General features: G+C 37.2%; 1 long non-coding RNA gene across 1 annotated transcript in view; it reads right to left on the bottom strand.

Moving 5' to 3' along the window:
• LOC146544274 (uncharacterized) overlaps positions 1–17,302 on the bottom strand; it is a 272,682-nt gene that overhangs the window by 198,481 nt on the left and 56,899 nt on the right. The window lies entirely within an intron of this gene.

Below are 17,302 nucleotides of genomic sequence, written 5' to 3' on the forward strand. Positions count from 1 at the left end.
CCATCAGGTTCAGAAAGCAAGGGAATCCACAATCTTATTTATTTATTTATTTTGCTGCAGACAACACTTTCACACTCTCTCAGGTATCTGAAAGCAAAAATTTTTCAGAAAGCAGTTTGAGGATTTTTTAAAACCACAGTAAGTTACAACTGTGTGGGTTTGGTACCTGTTTAGACTTACAGTTCACCAGTCTGAACAAAAAAATACAGTTCATGCAGCTCCCTGTTGAATGAGCTACGTGAAGTAAGTTCAGTGTTTCATTCTACGAAAAGAGCTACCACAGCATGATCTAGCACAAGCAGTGCTTGAACAAGCACAGGGATAGAAATGCCAGAATAATTTTAGGCAGCTCGTCTATAAGCTAACTGGAAAAGAGCCTGGATATACTGCCTATGGCAGTATTGCTGTTACTTTAGCATAGAAGACTGCAATTTAATATGGCACTATTACCACAATATTTAATATTAACACCAAACAAGAGCCTTCTGCTGGTAAGCACACCCCGCAGTTTTGACAGCCAGCGAACTTAAAAACCGCACAGCACAAAAAGGCTGCATCTCCGTGGTATCTGGAAAGGGGAATATAGGGCACTGTAGGGAACTGTTTCAGAAGATGGAAGACCAGCCCTGTTCCACTAATCACATGTATTCACTTGGGCTTTAATGCACTCTTCCAGCTTAACTTGCAGTACAATTTAAGTCTAAAATGATTTATTTATTTGAAAGTCCACAGAACTAACAGGAAATGTAAATTTTAACTATTTTCTGCTTTTGCTGCACTCATTTTCTTTTCTCCTTCACAAGTCCTTCTCCTTCTAATCCCAACACTGTACGACATCTTCTTTCTGTTTAAGTGCATCACTCAAGAAACAGTATTTTCATTCATCCACAGTTGTAACTGAGCCTATCTGCATAAGAAGATGAACAACCATAGGAGCTCGGACTGAAGACCCATCTAGCTAAAATTTTAACTGTGTTAGTCACAGTCACAGATAAACATCAAGGGAGGCATATTTCCCCAGTACACTGCCCCGATCTTTAATTATCTGCACCATAAGGAGTTGCAAAGTCAGAAACAAGAACACCTCTCTTGGGTATGCTGCTCACAGCTTCTTAGGCTTCTGTCACATCCTTCCTGAGCTTTTTCTTTATGCTGGGAGGCTCTTATAGATTTAATTGTCCTTCGTATTGAAATTGCTCTTGTTTAAGCAATCTTGTCACAAAGCTTTTTCACCTGATGAGGTGCTCAAAATGCCACAGGCACGCCACAGACTTGCAATGCTACTTTGATACTTTGTTTTGAGAACACACCATCGCGAACACTTACAAATGAAACTTCTGCTCTCTAAGAAAACTGCATGAATGATTTGGCTATTCTCAGAATATTAACTTCAGCATTTAGAACACTTACAAGTAGTTGATTAAGTTTTCATAAGAAAGATCTCATATCTAGACCAAAGTCCACTGGAGGCAGTCTTTTCTAAATGCAGTCAGAGAGTCCTGGGGGCACTTAAAAAAAATTTACAGGAATAATTCAACCAATTAACACATATATACAATCTGTGGGATCTGAACCATAGCAAAAAGAATAAAATTCACTCACATTTAATTTGTATGCTGCAGATTATATTTTAAGAAAATGGGAAAACAAAATTAAGCATTATGCTAGAATAAGTTATTGTTAATGGTATCCTCCAAAAACTGTTCATCATAACCCCAAAGGTAGAGGTAAAAATCTCCGTTCTACTTCATCTGTGGTCACATCTGTGTTAAAACTACACCACCTGCTAATGACTTTCACGTTAATCTAAAGGAAAAATATCCTTTGCGTTCTCAAGAATTGGCTGTGTTATTATTATTTTTTTTCTATTTGTCTTCCTGTGGGGCAGCACATGCAGCAGTTTTGTCCAAACATCTTCTCAGCCTCCTAGCTACCACAGCTTCACAAACATCTTTGTTCATACTCCCACACCATGCTTAAAACAAAGACCTGAACTGTGCAGCGCTAGGAACATTAGGATGCTTTCCAATGAACAACTCTCTCAGAAGTTGTTAAGCATACTCAAAACAGCAAAAATTTTCAGAAGTCTCAGTGAGATAAAGTAAAGTCATGAGGAAAAGCTGGCAAACAAGAGAACGCATTGTCTGGAAAAAAAAAAGTACAAAACTTGACAATGTTTATATTCAAGACAAATGGTAAATGGTTTTCTAACTGCACTAAGCATTTTTTTAGGAAGTATGGGTCAGGATCTATCTGTTCCTGTTGCAGTAAGTGTAATAGTAATAATCTCATCCTAAACCTCACTTCTCCAGGGAAGTATGTATCTAACACATCCTTTGTGTTCTTTATATCTGAAAACACAGTCAAAGTCCAGTCAGCAACTTAAGCAAGCTTTTACAAGCTTTTGAGATATACACAAGGCATTATACATAGGTTGCTCTGCAAGTAATGCCTCCTATTTGTATCCTATTTGGAAACTACAACAGATACAAAAAGCACAATAACACTATTTCATAGAGCAAATTCCCAGATACAAAGCGCTATTTTCCAGCACAGTCATCACCCTTATCTGTGCATTTTCACATCTGATGAACAGCACCAGTGGAAGTCACCCATTGTTTCACAGCTGCTTTGATGGCATTATTGCTAGGAAAACGTTGCCCACACAGTCCAATTTATATTGGCCCAAATAGATAGAAGTCAGAAGGTACCAAATCCAACAGGTGTGGTAGGATAGTCCAGCCAAGATTAGTAATGTGTTCCACTGTCTTCAAACTGATATGGGCCTGGTATTATCATATTGCAAGAGAAAAGTTATCTTCTTCTCTGGCCTGACTGGAATTTCAAGCCTACAGCTCAGGCAGCATCACAATGTAGTAGCCAGAGTCAACGGATTGTTCAGTTTCTAGAAAATCCAGAAGGATCAATCCCTTCCTAACCCAAAAGACAGTGGATATTGCTCCACCCACCAAGAGCTATGTCTTGAACTTTTTTTTTGATGGGGAATTCACCTGTCACTACACCTTGGACTGCCATTCCGATTCCAACCCATAGGGCTGATACCACTTCTCATCACCAGTAACGATGTGATCCTGGAAACTGACCTTCAGCCTTGTATTTGTTCAATAGGTTCAATGACAAATATGCAAGCACTGTTCTTCCTGTTGCTGTGTGAGGACTCATGGAGCAACCTGGTGCAAACTTTGCGATATTCCACTGTTGCCATCATTTCCAACAGTTCGCTAGCCATAACCTGCCAATTCATGTAGATGAGCTGATTGAGATGCTATTCATTTCACTGTGTGACAGCATGGCTTGTCTTTCACGTCCCTGTCACCACTTCTGAAATGCACCATCTCACTGTGTTCACATCCACTGTTTGGTCTCCACAAAAGTTCAGCAAGAAACAGTGAATGTCAGTTAATGCATTTTCTTTCCCCAGAAGGAGGAAGCCAATTCCACACCTTTGCTTCATACACACTTCCATGTCAGATGTCACTTTGACAAACCGCCCCTCTGTGCCATCTGTTGCACAGTAACAAAACGTAATGGAATATTGGCAGGAAGGTTCAACTTCTACTCCATACCACCAACACCTGTCTCTGACATCGGAGGCCAATAATAAAATAGATAGCATTTCTTTTATAACAGTTCTCATTGTTAAGCTTACTAACGTACGGATAGGCGTGTCATACAGTGGCATTCAAGTTCTTTTTAAAATCTACTTCCTTGGCAAACTGAACAATTTTCACTGTACATATTTTTAGTTCCAACATTCTTATCATCATATATGAACTTTCAACATAAAAAAAATTTACTCTAACTCAGTGCCTTAAGCCTTGATTTCAGATTAATTCCGGCATGCTAAAAATACCAATCATAATCCCCTTGATTTTTGCTATTTGGCTGCTATCACTCGAAAATAGATTTACCAATCCTTATGCCAGACTTTGACAGAAAATCCAATTTGATCAAAAGCCCAAATTTAAAACTGTACATGTTTCCTTAGGTTGATGTTGTTGGCTTTTTTTTTGTTTTTTTTTTTTTATCCCTCGAAAGAAAGACTTTCAAAAAGGGGAAGAGAGTATCTAAAGTCTTATTTGAAAGTATCAGAAAGGAAGGCTACTTAAGAAGCAATATGTTATCATAAAAATGAAAAGACAATTTCCAAACCCAACAATCCTATAGACATGTAGCACATAATTCAGACCTATACCCATTCCTTCCCAATGAAGTATATTACACATCTGCCCTCTCTGCTTAACAAATAGGTGAAAATACATGAAGGATAGAGACACAACCTGTGTTCGCCCTCCCCTTCCTCTTTCACAGACACCAACATACAGCCACAGCTGTGAGCAGAAGATCCCAAGACACAGATCCTCAGCTTGAGCTGATATGACTTTTCTGCTTACATTTGCTTTCATTTTTCTGTGACAATCATCTCTCCTACCCTATACAGAGAGGGGCCAGAAGAAAACTGCATGATGTGTCTCATGATAACCAGAATTAGTCAAAAATTATTTGTCTGGATTTTACTCACACCACTGAGTAGTTGCTAAGAACAGCTGTGTTCTTGAGTTATACAGGCAACCTTAAATACCACATCACTGTTTAATAAACAAGATGGTTACTAAACTAAAGTTAAATACCTCGCACCGATTTAGCCTGTACTGAAAAAGCACTGACTGCAAGACAGTTGTGGTATTTCACTATTACATTTGTTCCCTAGAAATATTTTTCTTTTCTAAACAGCAAGGAGATTTTTAACTTGATTTTTTAGTTGGTCATAAATCTCTTTTTGACCTTTAGCTTAACATATATTCAGGTTTAAAAAAATTAGTAAAGAAACAGGAAGACTTAGACAATATGGCTACAGCATACAATGTAAACCAGTATTTTGAGTTTTAAATAATTTATTTCTCCAGGCCCTCTGACTATCCTCTTTGTACCTTGTGTCCATCTGCAGGATTTTATTATTCACACCAACTCAACTTCTACTGACTGCAATTAAGAACACCTGAGTGACACAGTTTCATCAATATTCCATCTCCTCAGAGAGTGCCATTTTTCTTCCAGCCTCAATTTCCCGTTTCCTTTTAAGTCTCACTTGTCTGCATAGGAACTCAGTTAACCAGCTTGACACAGCAGGATAGGTGCTGGTAAAGAAGCAGAATGACAGGAAATTTAGCTTCATTTTAGCAAAAATATGTGCTTTTTGTGTTTATCTGAACACTGCACACTGAGTCCAGCTGTCTGACAAGATGATCAGGGAAGGTCAGAACGTCTTCTCATATTTATGACCGTGCAATATTTCAGAAAGGCATTCCATAACATTTAAAAAGCTGCAAGCAGTCACACCAATTACTAAGGTTTGCTTGCATCCAATAACATGTATGACATAGAATGGTTCAGTTGAAAGAGACCTACAAAGATCAAGTCCAGCAGCCTGGCCACTTCAGGGCTAACTGAAAGTTAAAGCATTTAATGAGGGCACAGTCAAACGGCCTCTTGATCACCGATAGGCCTGCAGCACTAGGCACCTTTCTAGAAAGTCTCTTTTATTGTTTGCTTATCTCTGAGTAAAGAAATATTCCCTAATGTCACACCTGAACATCCCTTAGTGCAGCTTCATGCTGTTTCAATTTATCCTGCCATCAATTCCCAGGAGTAGAGCCTGGTACCTCCCTCTGTGCTTCCCTTCCTCAAAAAAAACTGCAAAGAGCAATTAAATACCTCTCAGCATCCTCTTTTCCAAGCTGGAAAACTCTAATTTCCTCAGTATTTCCCCAAAAGGACATACTTTCCAGTGCTTTTGACAGCTTTGCTGTTCTCCCCTGGATGCTTTCAGGGATCTCAATATCTTTTTTTCAAAACAGTGGAACCCAGAATTGCACACAATATTCAAGGTGTGGTGAACTGATGCTAAAAGTAGACAGAGAATCACCTCTTCTGAGCACTGACTGTTCACTTTTCCGACAGTGAATCAAGACAAGGGAAGAACTAATTATAGAAAAACAAAGCACTCATTTCAAGTTTTACAAGAACAAAAATGGCTGAGCCTTTACAAGTTTTACCCATACTCTGATGAATCCTGCAACATCAAGTCTCATCCTTCACATACCATAGTTGTATTGAAATACAGTACCTAAATACCAGCCCATACTAGGACTAAAATCAAACAATTCATTTGACAGTCAGGAGAAAGACTTGTAAGGCCTTAGGATATTTGGAGCTACTGCAGAAGCCACAAAATAAAAGCTACTTCAGCCCCCGAAAAAGAAAGGTGGCTATAAAAAGCTATCTCTTGAAAGATAAATGAATTGAACCTTGTACATGACGGCACTTAAAAGATCTAAATGGTTATTGTACTCCATGAAGAAGGAAATTGTCATGTTAATGGAGAAAACCTAAATAAAAATCTAGTTACATGTTTAGATCAAGTAAGTAATTAATTTGATTGTTATCTTGGCAGTTACTGCACAAAATTCAGAAATGGAGGGGATCTATTAGCGCCCATCTCTCAATGATTGCTTTCTAATGTATATTTATCAGTTTACAGTCTCATCTGAGCAACAGAGTCTCCATCACTTTTCATTGGAAATTTTTCTGGAGCCCCATCAGCCTCAGATAAAGTTAATTTTATAAAAATCCACTACATGAGCACTGAATTTTAACATCTCAAAAATGGGTACGTTGGTAGAGGCTATTATAGATTTGGATAACTTATTTTCTGTTTAATATTTTTTAAGTCATTACATCAGTCCCCCTATGTGCAACAAAGCACTTAACAAGATTTCCTTTGCTCCTCTTACTAACACGTACATATAACCATGGACTACAGAGACTCAAAATTTAGTATAAAAAAAAAGTTAACAATAATAATAAAAGAGCAGATGAGTTTAGACTTCAACCATTCTGTCCTTCTCATCTAAACCAGTGCAGCAGTTCTGAGTATGTTTCAGTAATACTAATATATCTACAGAATATGTATCAGCATAAATAGTATTTATTATACTTAGAGACAACATTCCTTTAAATTGCTTTTATAGTTACAGAAATCTACATAGGAGCTTATCATTTCAGACTGTTTATAGCTATTAAAAAGATTTGAAACTTCATCATTCATTTGTTCTATTCTAGACACTTGCTTTTCGGAAGAGTAGACTAGACTCTCCTAGGCCCAGGGAACGCTATAATTACCAGCTAAGACAAATACCTTTAACGTATGTGCTTACATTTAGTATTAGCTGATTGTTAACAAGGGTTAATCCTCAATCATTTACCTTACAGAAATTATCTTGCTATGGACAGTGCTTCACTAACAGATAAGCTCCCTGTAAAGACCAAGAGGCCCACTGGCTGCTGGTGCCAATAGAAAAGTAGTATTTCTTTAAGGATTAATCAAGGGAATAGCATTTTTAAAAATTAATTGTCCACTCTTGTTAATGTTATCTCCATGTTCTTTGTCAGTTGCACAGCAGGAGCACGATGTCTTACACTACACAACAACTTTTAGTCCTCACCTACTTGATCCAGAATTAAAGGTTTCTCTGTACTGTGATCAATACACAGACTCACATCCCATTTCCACCTCAATCAGCTGTATGCCCTGGAGTCCACTGTAATTACTGAAAGCACAGCTAAGATAATCTCAAGAGGTTCACCAAATATATTTTGGAGATGTAATGAAAACTGAAGAAATTCAATATGAGCTGCGTCTATTAGCTGCCATTGTAGTGAGCTTGTTCTTGCTGCCAAGGGTGAGAGATACAAAGGACAAAGCAAGAGGAAGTAGTAAGAAGCTATTACTGAAAAAATTCTATATAGATTCTGGAAAAGAAGAGTAATTATATCTTTGAAGGAGCATAAAATACATCTGAGGATTTTGTCTGCAGTGGTAGGATAGAAAAATCAAAATACACACACATCACTGAGTTTGAAAACCTTTAGCTAAAGATTAAACCCCAAAAATCCACATCCTAGTGTCATATGAATAGCAGGCTGAAGGATTAAGCAAAAAATAACAATTTGAGATTTTTAAAGTCACTGTACAGGAGAAGCAGTAAACACCTTAAATACTCACGTGAATATACCCTTGTTTAGAATAATTCAAAATAACTAAAAATTGCCTTCTCCATATCACAGTATTTCATATAGCATTTTTCACAAAAAAGTCATAGCGATTGTCAGATTCACCAAGGTTCAAACACCTCCCAGTTGTTACAACTAGTAGTTTGTTAGAGAACAAACAAATAAAAGACAGCCACAATTTAACTTGAACTACAAAGAATTTCTGTGGGAAAAAACAGTCTTTCCTACATTGCCTTGAGTAATTCACAAGAAGAAAAACCTTCATAAATTTAAATTTGATTTAGGCTCATTAGATGGAAACAGAATACTGGCAGAAAAATCTGTCCTTGAGGTAAATATAACATGAAAACAAAGTACTAACTAAAAATCTGGAGCTTAAAGCTGTTTTATGTGGTAAAGAAGCTTTCATTAAGAATTTAAGGTCAAGAACTTCTTTCTATCTCAAATATAAAACCTGTATGATAGTTCTCATCATTTAGAACTTCGACATTGTCATTCAAAGGAATTGATATAAAGGCCATGTGATGGGCTTTGACATGGATTAGATAAGACTGAACAAAGTAATAGTACAATAGAGAATAATTTTATACTGATGGTAAGGTGCAGTAGATAACATAACAAAGGAAGTCTTTTTCCACTGTTAGATTTCATGATCCAATAGAGAAAAACTGAACAGCTTATAGGATGCAGCATGAAGTCATGAACACAGAAGAAAAGATTTTTTTTCTGCCACAAAGGTGTATCAGAGAGATTCCCAAAAGTAAACTTCCTTAATTTGTTCTTTTCAGAAAGTCCACACGTGAAATTATTCAGAAGAGCTCAGCATTGTCAAGCTTACTTGATCATACCAAAGTAAAAATTCTAAAAATACCTTTGCATCTGTAGTTCAGAATTTAACACAACTTTATAACTTTCGGATTGCATATTTGCTATCAGGTACCTCCTTCAGGCTAAACGTTTCAAGAAAATTAATTCAGAAACTTCAGAAAATGAAAATTGTGATAAAGATACTTTGATTTGCTAAGGAAAGCACACACCTAATGCATTGAAATTTTCTAATACACTTACACCTTGAAACAAGATTTCAAGCTGACAGTTAGCTCTCACCATCATCAGAAAATGTCTGTCATTCAAATTTTTAAAGCACTGCAAGCTCATAAAACAAAAACACAAGACCTAAATAAACTTGGTTCACAAAGTTTCAACAAAGAATTACTAGGAGTTGGGCAGCTGGACTACCCAGGACTATAAGTCAGATCTGCCGAGAAAAACGGTTAGACAGAAAATAGGGGGTGAGGAGAGGCATGAGGGAGAAGAAAGAAATTGAAAGACCACAGGAAAATAGGCTGATTTACACTGATAACTGCAAAAGAACCCATGTATACCTCAGAAAACCATGGGACTAGAGCAATCCTCCAAAGTTAAAAGGAGCAGACAGGGCCTCCTTACAGCAAGTAGAAGTCCAGGTCCCCGTTCCCTTCATCCTCTCACAAAAAGAAACATGCTTTCCCGCCTAGCATTTCCTCACAATTATTTTTGGATATCAAATTACATCAGACACAATAAAATCATAGGTAGTGTTTGAATATCAAGTACTTATCCTCAGAAAAGGAGCCCCAAAAGAATAAAGTTCCCTGAATTTAGGAGGGATTACCTCCATGTTTTTTCATTTCCATACAGCAATCCATACTTGATATTTCCCATTAACTGGTTAAAGGCAACTAAAATACAATATCACACACACACATTCCTCACCAACTCTGCTGCTGCCCTCAGACTCCCCTCCAGGAGTATCTCAGTGGCCTTTCCAAGAAACAGCTCCCCAAATAACAGAAGTTTTTTCCTTACACCACTGGAAACACACAACCCTACTGCCAGGTCTAAGTAAGAGAAGGCACCATAAAAAGAGTTAGAGAAAAAAACTTATTTTACCTCACATCTTTTTCATTACCAGAAGGTCCTAATACTCCTGCACTCCCAGACTAGTCAGGGCTCATGCACTGATCCAGCTGGGCACTGATGGCATTTAGCACAAATGCACACACCTTTGCCTGCCCCACGCAGATTTGGCAGGGCTCCATACACCAAAGGACTAAGAAATTCACAGGTGATTTTTGACCTATAGTGTTCTGAACTTCTGTTTCATATGTAAGATGGGGATCGTGTTACCAGCTTATTAGTAAAGAACAGAGGAACATTAATATTCATGAAGCTCTCAGATGGTCTAAGGATAACATCCATAAAAAAGCTTATTGCTTAATAATTGTGTTCCCAGGAAAGCATTTGAAGCCGTTACCATAAATAAGGCATAGGGTCAGGCACATCAAAAGCACAAGTATGAAAGCACATTGAACAACTAGAGGTGTGCAGTCACCAGGACAAAAGCACACACAGGTGATCCTGCAGCTCCAGCCATGAGGACAGCTCCAATGCTCTGGGCTTCTCTGTGCTGTTCAGGCTTGCGGTGCCTAAGATGTAGTGGCACATTTTCTATGCCTACTCCTTTCACATATTCTGTGGCCATAGGGAATCATCTAAATTTTCTTCTTCTCCTGTTGTGTATATCCATTAATAACTAATGTTACCTGCCAGTCCTAATAACTTTTATATTTCTAATTTTTAAGAAATTGATGTTTGAGTGACTTTCTTCTTACTATAGAACGTAAGAGGTCTCCTTATGAAATGCGTTTCCTTTATGTGTTCACACTGAATTACGTTTCCTTAACATGCAAGGCCATAATGCTAAGGTGGCACAAGTTTTCTTTTGCCTTGTAATACACACAATCATCAAATTATATTCATCAGCTACTCTGTTGAACCTACACATAAATGCCTTCATTCCCTTAAAACGGGAGCAGTATAATATTATGTCTGCACTGATACTGGTTCAGTCATTATCCTTTAAATACGAGCACCTGTAGTCACATGTTCAGAACAGCAAGTCACTGAGAGCTTACAAAAGTGGAAGTCTTAGCCTGCTTTAAAGCGTTACTGAGTGTTGCTGACCTGAAGTATTTTAACCCATAGCAAATCAAATCAAAATGTCTGAGCCTGAATCTCTTCTTTTGCAAGTCACTCTGAAAGAACTTACTTTGCACCTGCTGTAATCTGCTAATACAAATCAGCTGTGTATATATGAGTCTTGCTTTCAGCTAGCTGCACTCCACTAAGGGTAAACTGTCTTTGAAGATGTGTCTTTTTGGTTTAATTATTCTCTTGAGAGGAAGTTTCATAATCAAAATGTCAGTGTAATTTAGAAAAACTTAAGCTCTTAAAGTATTTTGTGAGTGTACTGAGGGAAGGAACATACTTAATTTTACAGATCACAGGACTTTACTGAAGAATGATTCTGAACACAAATATTACTAGCATTATTTTGATGGTCTGTAACCCAACAAAGAGTGCTTATTTGTTGTCATTCTTCAAAATGAAGAAAAAAACTCTACAGTGGGGACTATAACGTGGGATAACAACCTAGGGAAGAATAAGAAGCATAAAAATGATTAAGAAAAAAAAACAAAAAACAAGTTCAGAAAAATTGAAATTCTCATTAATAAGATAGTTATTTTACAGAAGAAAGATGCTAGTTATATATGTTTAACCTTAGGCTTTTAAGAGGCATTTGAGCAAATTTCTGCATCAGACATGCTGAGTTTGATCCTAACTTTTCCAATCTTATGAGTAATCAACAAGTTGAATTCTACTTGTGAGTAATGAGTGAGAGATTATATTCCCCTGTACAAAAACTCAGCCTTTAAAAAAAAAGAAGCTGCACTGTTAAACCAAACATGGTTATGATTTATTGGAAAAAAAATCTCATATTTTTACAGAGGCAGCATTTCTTGGAATTGCACATGGTGCAAGCTTTACCACATCAATTACATCAATTCATTAAGCCTCAAATGGATTCAGTAGCTTAGAGTTGCAGCAGCACCACATGTTGGAGGAAGGCCTGGGCCAATCTCCACCAATTCCAGATGACTCCAAAACTGGAGTATAGAATTCACTGATTTCAAAACCTCAAGTGTGGGGTGATCCCTACTGGAGCACAGACACCCCAGGCTCTGCAGGTGATGTGAGGAGAGAAGAAAAGCAGCTGGCAACGTTTGCAGACCATGACTTCAGCTGAGCCTAAGGAAGGTAGAGAAGTCCTTCCCTCAGTATTTGTTCCATTGTGCATAGTTTCCTTCCTTAAGATACTCAATTCAGCACTTAGAGATATGTGTTAATTAGCAGTAAAATATGAAAATTCTTCAAGTTGTGAGTCCATTCGGCCGATTACACGATACAGTATTCTGTACTTCACTATTAGTCCATATTAACCTGTCTGCAGCTTACCGTGAATTGGTTGTCATGATCACAGCTCAAACACAGCACTGACTATATCAATCATACAGATGATAGATTCCTTAAGAAAGAAGCAATGAGTAGTTATTCGCAAAAAAAGGTATTGTGTTACATTTTTAAACCTTGTATTTAAATTAATTTTAAAAGGCTTTTTAAAGAGCTGACTATTTAGAAAGGCATATTTTCCCTAAACAAACTCATCCCTGTTCTCTGCTTAAATCACAATTACTGGCATTTCTAAAATTAGGGGACACCTACAATTGTTGGCCTCGTTCAGATCCTCCAAGTTTAAAAAGGAGTTATTTCTCATCTGTCACTCATCATTAAATGCTTTTTACTGATTTCAAATCTAGAGTTTTGCACACAATCTAAATTTTATTACAAAAATCAGGTTCTGTTCTGTAGTATAACAGCTAGAAAATAACAAGTAAGAGGTGAGAAAACCATTTTAGCTGTATACTCACTAAGGTAATAAAATTCAAACCCTCACAGACTTCCTGGTGGATTACTGTTGAAATCGAGTGTGTTTCAGCAGACTTACACATTTAATCACCCCCAAACTCTCCTACAAAAGATACTTCTTGCTGTCTGGAGCCAGAAATACCAGGGAAAAAAATTCCAGAGAGAATAATTTTCAGTCTGGAGTTGCGGAAGACTAGATCACTAGAAGGGACTTATATTACTTTTTATTATAAGGGTCAAGGGCACATAAGATAGACATCAAATAGGATCTTTACTGTACATTGTCCCAATAAAGTATTTTGTTTCTCAACCCAGTCAAGAAGTATGCATTTATATGCTGTATAAAAGCCAAGTGAAAACACAGAAAATAGGATGCTTTCAGCATCTACTTTTCATCTATTAATTTGCAGTCTTCTGGTCCTTTATTGTGTAGACAACTTCAATAAATTACCATCATGTTTTAAAATGATACAGATGCTAATAACTGAAAATGGCTAGGGAAGAACTGGGACTTGGTGAGTTTGAATAACTTGACCAAGTTGCAGAGTACTTTGTAGGGCATTCAGAAAAAAACTTCGGTCCAGTTCCTTAGTTACATACAAAACCATCTATGTTGTAGCTTCGCTCTGCTGCAATACTATCAGCAGCACAGCATCTGTTTGCAGGGACAAAGACCTAGCTTATCAAAGGTTTTCAGGCATGTAATTAGTTGCCTAACTCTCAATGAAATTAATAGAACAGAAAGACCTAGGAAGGATAAGGCACTTTACCCACAGCCTGTTCCCAAAGGAGTTCAGGTACGAAAAACAGTCATTATAATTATCAGTCAGATGATTAATGCTAGGTAAGAAACATACGGCCTTATGATGTGAAAGTGGAGTCCTTTAAGTACACTTTCTTTATGTCAATGAAGAAAAGTACATATGTAGCAATAAAGTCTGTCAACACTTACATACACTTACCTCTAGAATCTAGGGTAGAAAGTAGCTTGTTTTAATATTCCCAGAGCAATCAGTTACCTCTAGGCTCTGCTATGCTTGCCAGTGACCCTGTTCAGGGCCAAGATTAGACGAATTTGTTGGTCTGAACAAGCACAGCTCTCCATTTTCTTTCAGTGCTTGACATGCCAATCTGCACAGGTCTTCCTATTCACCCAAGATTCTATACTTAAGCATGAAAGTATCTAGAAAGACTTCATTTTTTACCAACCAATATTTTCTATGAAGCTCTGTAATATTCACCTTTGCAGATACAAAGTGGTATTTTTGTATTTCTCCCACATCTAAAGCTTATTTGCAAATGGCAAACTACCTACGAGCATCAGGCTTAAGACTGGCAAATTCATTCTCAATTCCTTCTCAACTCTCAACTCAAGTCAGGAGTGGGGGAGTGAGCAAAACTGTTACCTTGGACATCTGGAGAGCTCACTGGACTGCCTGGGACATTGCTTGGGAGACTCTCTTGAGAGACAGCCTGAAGGGCAAACAGTTCCAGGAAGTCTGTACACCCCTCAAGAAGGAAATCTTAAAGGTTTAGGAAGAGGCTGTTCCCCGCAGATGAGCTGGCAGGGAAGAAGACCAGCCTGGCTGAACAGGAAGCTTTTGCTAAGAATCCAGAAAAAAAATGGTAACATCTTTGGAAGAAGGGTCAGGCAATTTGGAAAGAGTACAGGGATGTTACTAGAATGTGCAGAGAGAAATTTAGAAAGTCAAAAGCCCAACAAGAACTTAATTTGGCCACTATTGTAAAAGATAATAGAAAAATGTTTTTACAAATATATTAAAAACAAAACAAGGGCCAAGGAGAATTTCCACATTGGATGTGGTGGGAAACATTATCGCCAAGAATGAGGAAAATGCTATGGTACTCTTTGATTCTGCCTTCAATAGCCACTTACCCACAGGGTACTCAGCTCCCCGTGGGGAGCAGAATAAAAAGAATAAACCTCCCAAAACTCAGGAGGAAATAGTTAAGAGGCCTGCTACCCCACCTAGACTATCAGAAGTCTATGGAGCCAGATGGAGAAAGAAGCACTTACATCACTTATATCACTTTCAAAAACAGATTTTCTTCCATCCAGCTCTGCCAACTGCCCTAATTATCTTTCTGTTGCACCAAGAGCTCCTACAACTAGTCACTGCCATAGTTGAACATCACCACATAAGCTGTCTACCCTGTCACTCCAGAGGACTTATGGCATTGACTCAGAGAACCACCTCTCAAAGCCAGGTACATTAGTAACAATGCTTTCTCTTATCAACAACTGTTAAATGTCACTTTCAGCTGTTCTCCTTGCTGCTCATACTCCCAGTATTATGTAATACTCCTTTTTCTGAATTGATGTGTAAAGGAAAAACACTCTTCGTACAACTTGTATGAAGTGTCACACATTTTGTTCAACAAATCTTGATAAATTCAAGATCTGTTTATTTGTTTTTCCTCTTCAGTGCAAATTTCTACTTGCCAAAAAAAAATCCTGTTGTGTCCTGTAACCTGTATCCTGCTTTGACTTTAAAAAGTTGTGATACTTTTACAAAAGCTACGCATAGATGTGAAGTACCCTGTATACAGTCCTCTGCTACCACTAGCCTGTTAATTTTATATAGTTGGGTTAATAATTTGCATTATAGTGACAAGTTACCTGTGTACTTAAAACATACACATTCTGCAAAACATTAAGTGAGAATTTAAATAGTCCCAAAAAGTCCCTGGAATAACACATGTATATAAAATCACTCATTGATTTAATGGTTTGTAGGAAGAAGATTATATTTCATAGACAGGGACTGTTTTATAGAATGCCTGAAACGGTTTTCAGCCATGAGATGTTAAACTACATCAAAACATTATTGTTTTTAAAAGAGTTGAAAAGAGAAATAAAATTACAGTAAATCAACTGAAATGTTTCTGAAGGCCATTATTTTAAACTTATTTAACTACTGAATCAGATAGCTTTGACAGGATGCTGAGTAGAAAGCGTTCTTTCTCAGTCTGGCCTTAATGTTTCACAGATATTTCCAAGTGTATTGTTTTAAATTATCAAATGTCATTTCTCCAAGAAGAGCAGTGATTTTTCTTCTTTGATTTGATCAATACAAACTGAAGAGTTTCATTTAGTGGAGGAGGCGGAGCCTCTGCTGTTTCTCCTGTATCCCTCTTTTATTTTCACTTTACCCTTACTCACACCTGAACACACACATGAATGTGTGGACAAAAGACTGACAGGTGAGCTTTGTTCTGTTCTACTGTCCTAAGCAGCTGCAGGATCTTTCAATATTCTTCCAAAACCAGAACAATCTTTTTATATCTACATACAAGCCATAGTCTTTGAATTACTGTTGTTAATAATTCTCAACATGTGTCTTGACGTAAAGGGCTTAGGAGAGAAAATATTGTTCAGTTCCATTCCCAATATTATTAATTCAGCACGTGTAATTTCTTAAGGTATCTCTTTTACTTCTAACTTCTCTCAAACATATTTTACCTCACGCTCTTAGAGATAATTCTTCATGCCTTGATTCAAAACATGAGGAAATCTATGGAAAGAACCCCATCAACTTCAGTGGATTTTCAGTGGATGCTTAATACTTTTTAAAGTGCTATATGATCCTTTAGTTGACAGATGACATTTAAACAAAAAATGTTATCAAATTATTGTTTTCCCTTACTCGGTTATTGATGCTTCATTCTATATATCAAAGAATGAACTCACATAACAAAGGAAAATAAAAAAACCAAGCATCAGACAAGAATCTATTGCTTTCTTTATAGCATGTCAGCATTAAATCACAGAGGAAGTACAGCAATTATGTTAGCAAAGAACAGCTCCTGTTTTTTTACACACCAAACATTCTGATAGTTTGCTTTGCATTGCCCATGAACTATTCTAATATTTACTTAAGTAAATATTTAGCTAGTTCAAAAAAAACTCTTTATATCATAATTAGGAAACACAGGAAAAATATTGGGGAAAAAGGCATACTAGTTTACATAGTAAGAAGTATTTCCCCAAACAGTCATTTCTTCTCAAGACCTTCATAATCTGACATTTTGCAGTGGTGAAATTGATATACTGATAAATATATCTAAGTATAGCATGTATAAGTGTAAGTGTTTTTAAAACATAGTATTTTTACCACAATATTACAAACAACATAGCATAAGGGATCTGAGGGGGTCCCAAGCTCATGGGAGCAGGGTAGGTGGCCCAGCCGAGGTTGGACATTTCAAACAAAGCCTGACACTCAGCACCTTCATCTGAGAGAGAAGAATTAGTCCTCAATCAATACTACGTGAAAGAGACAGTGCAATTGTTCCAACAAGAAAACAGATTTTGACCTGGGGTATATTTCCCTCAGATACTCATAAGCACAACTGTGCTTATATCTGGTGTAGGCAT

Source organism: Meleagris gallopavo, chromosome 5, assembly GCF_905368555.1.
Source record: "Meleagris gallopavo chromosome 5, MGAL_WU_HG_1.1, whole genome shotgun sequence".
In the NCBI taxonomy this organism is placed as follows: domain Eukaryota; kingdom Metazoa; phylum Chordata; class Aves; order Galliformes; family Phasianidae; genus Meleagris; species Meleagris gallopavo.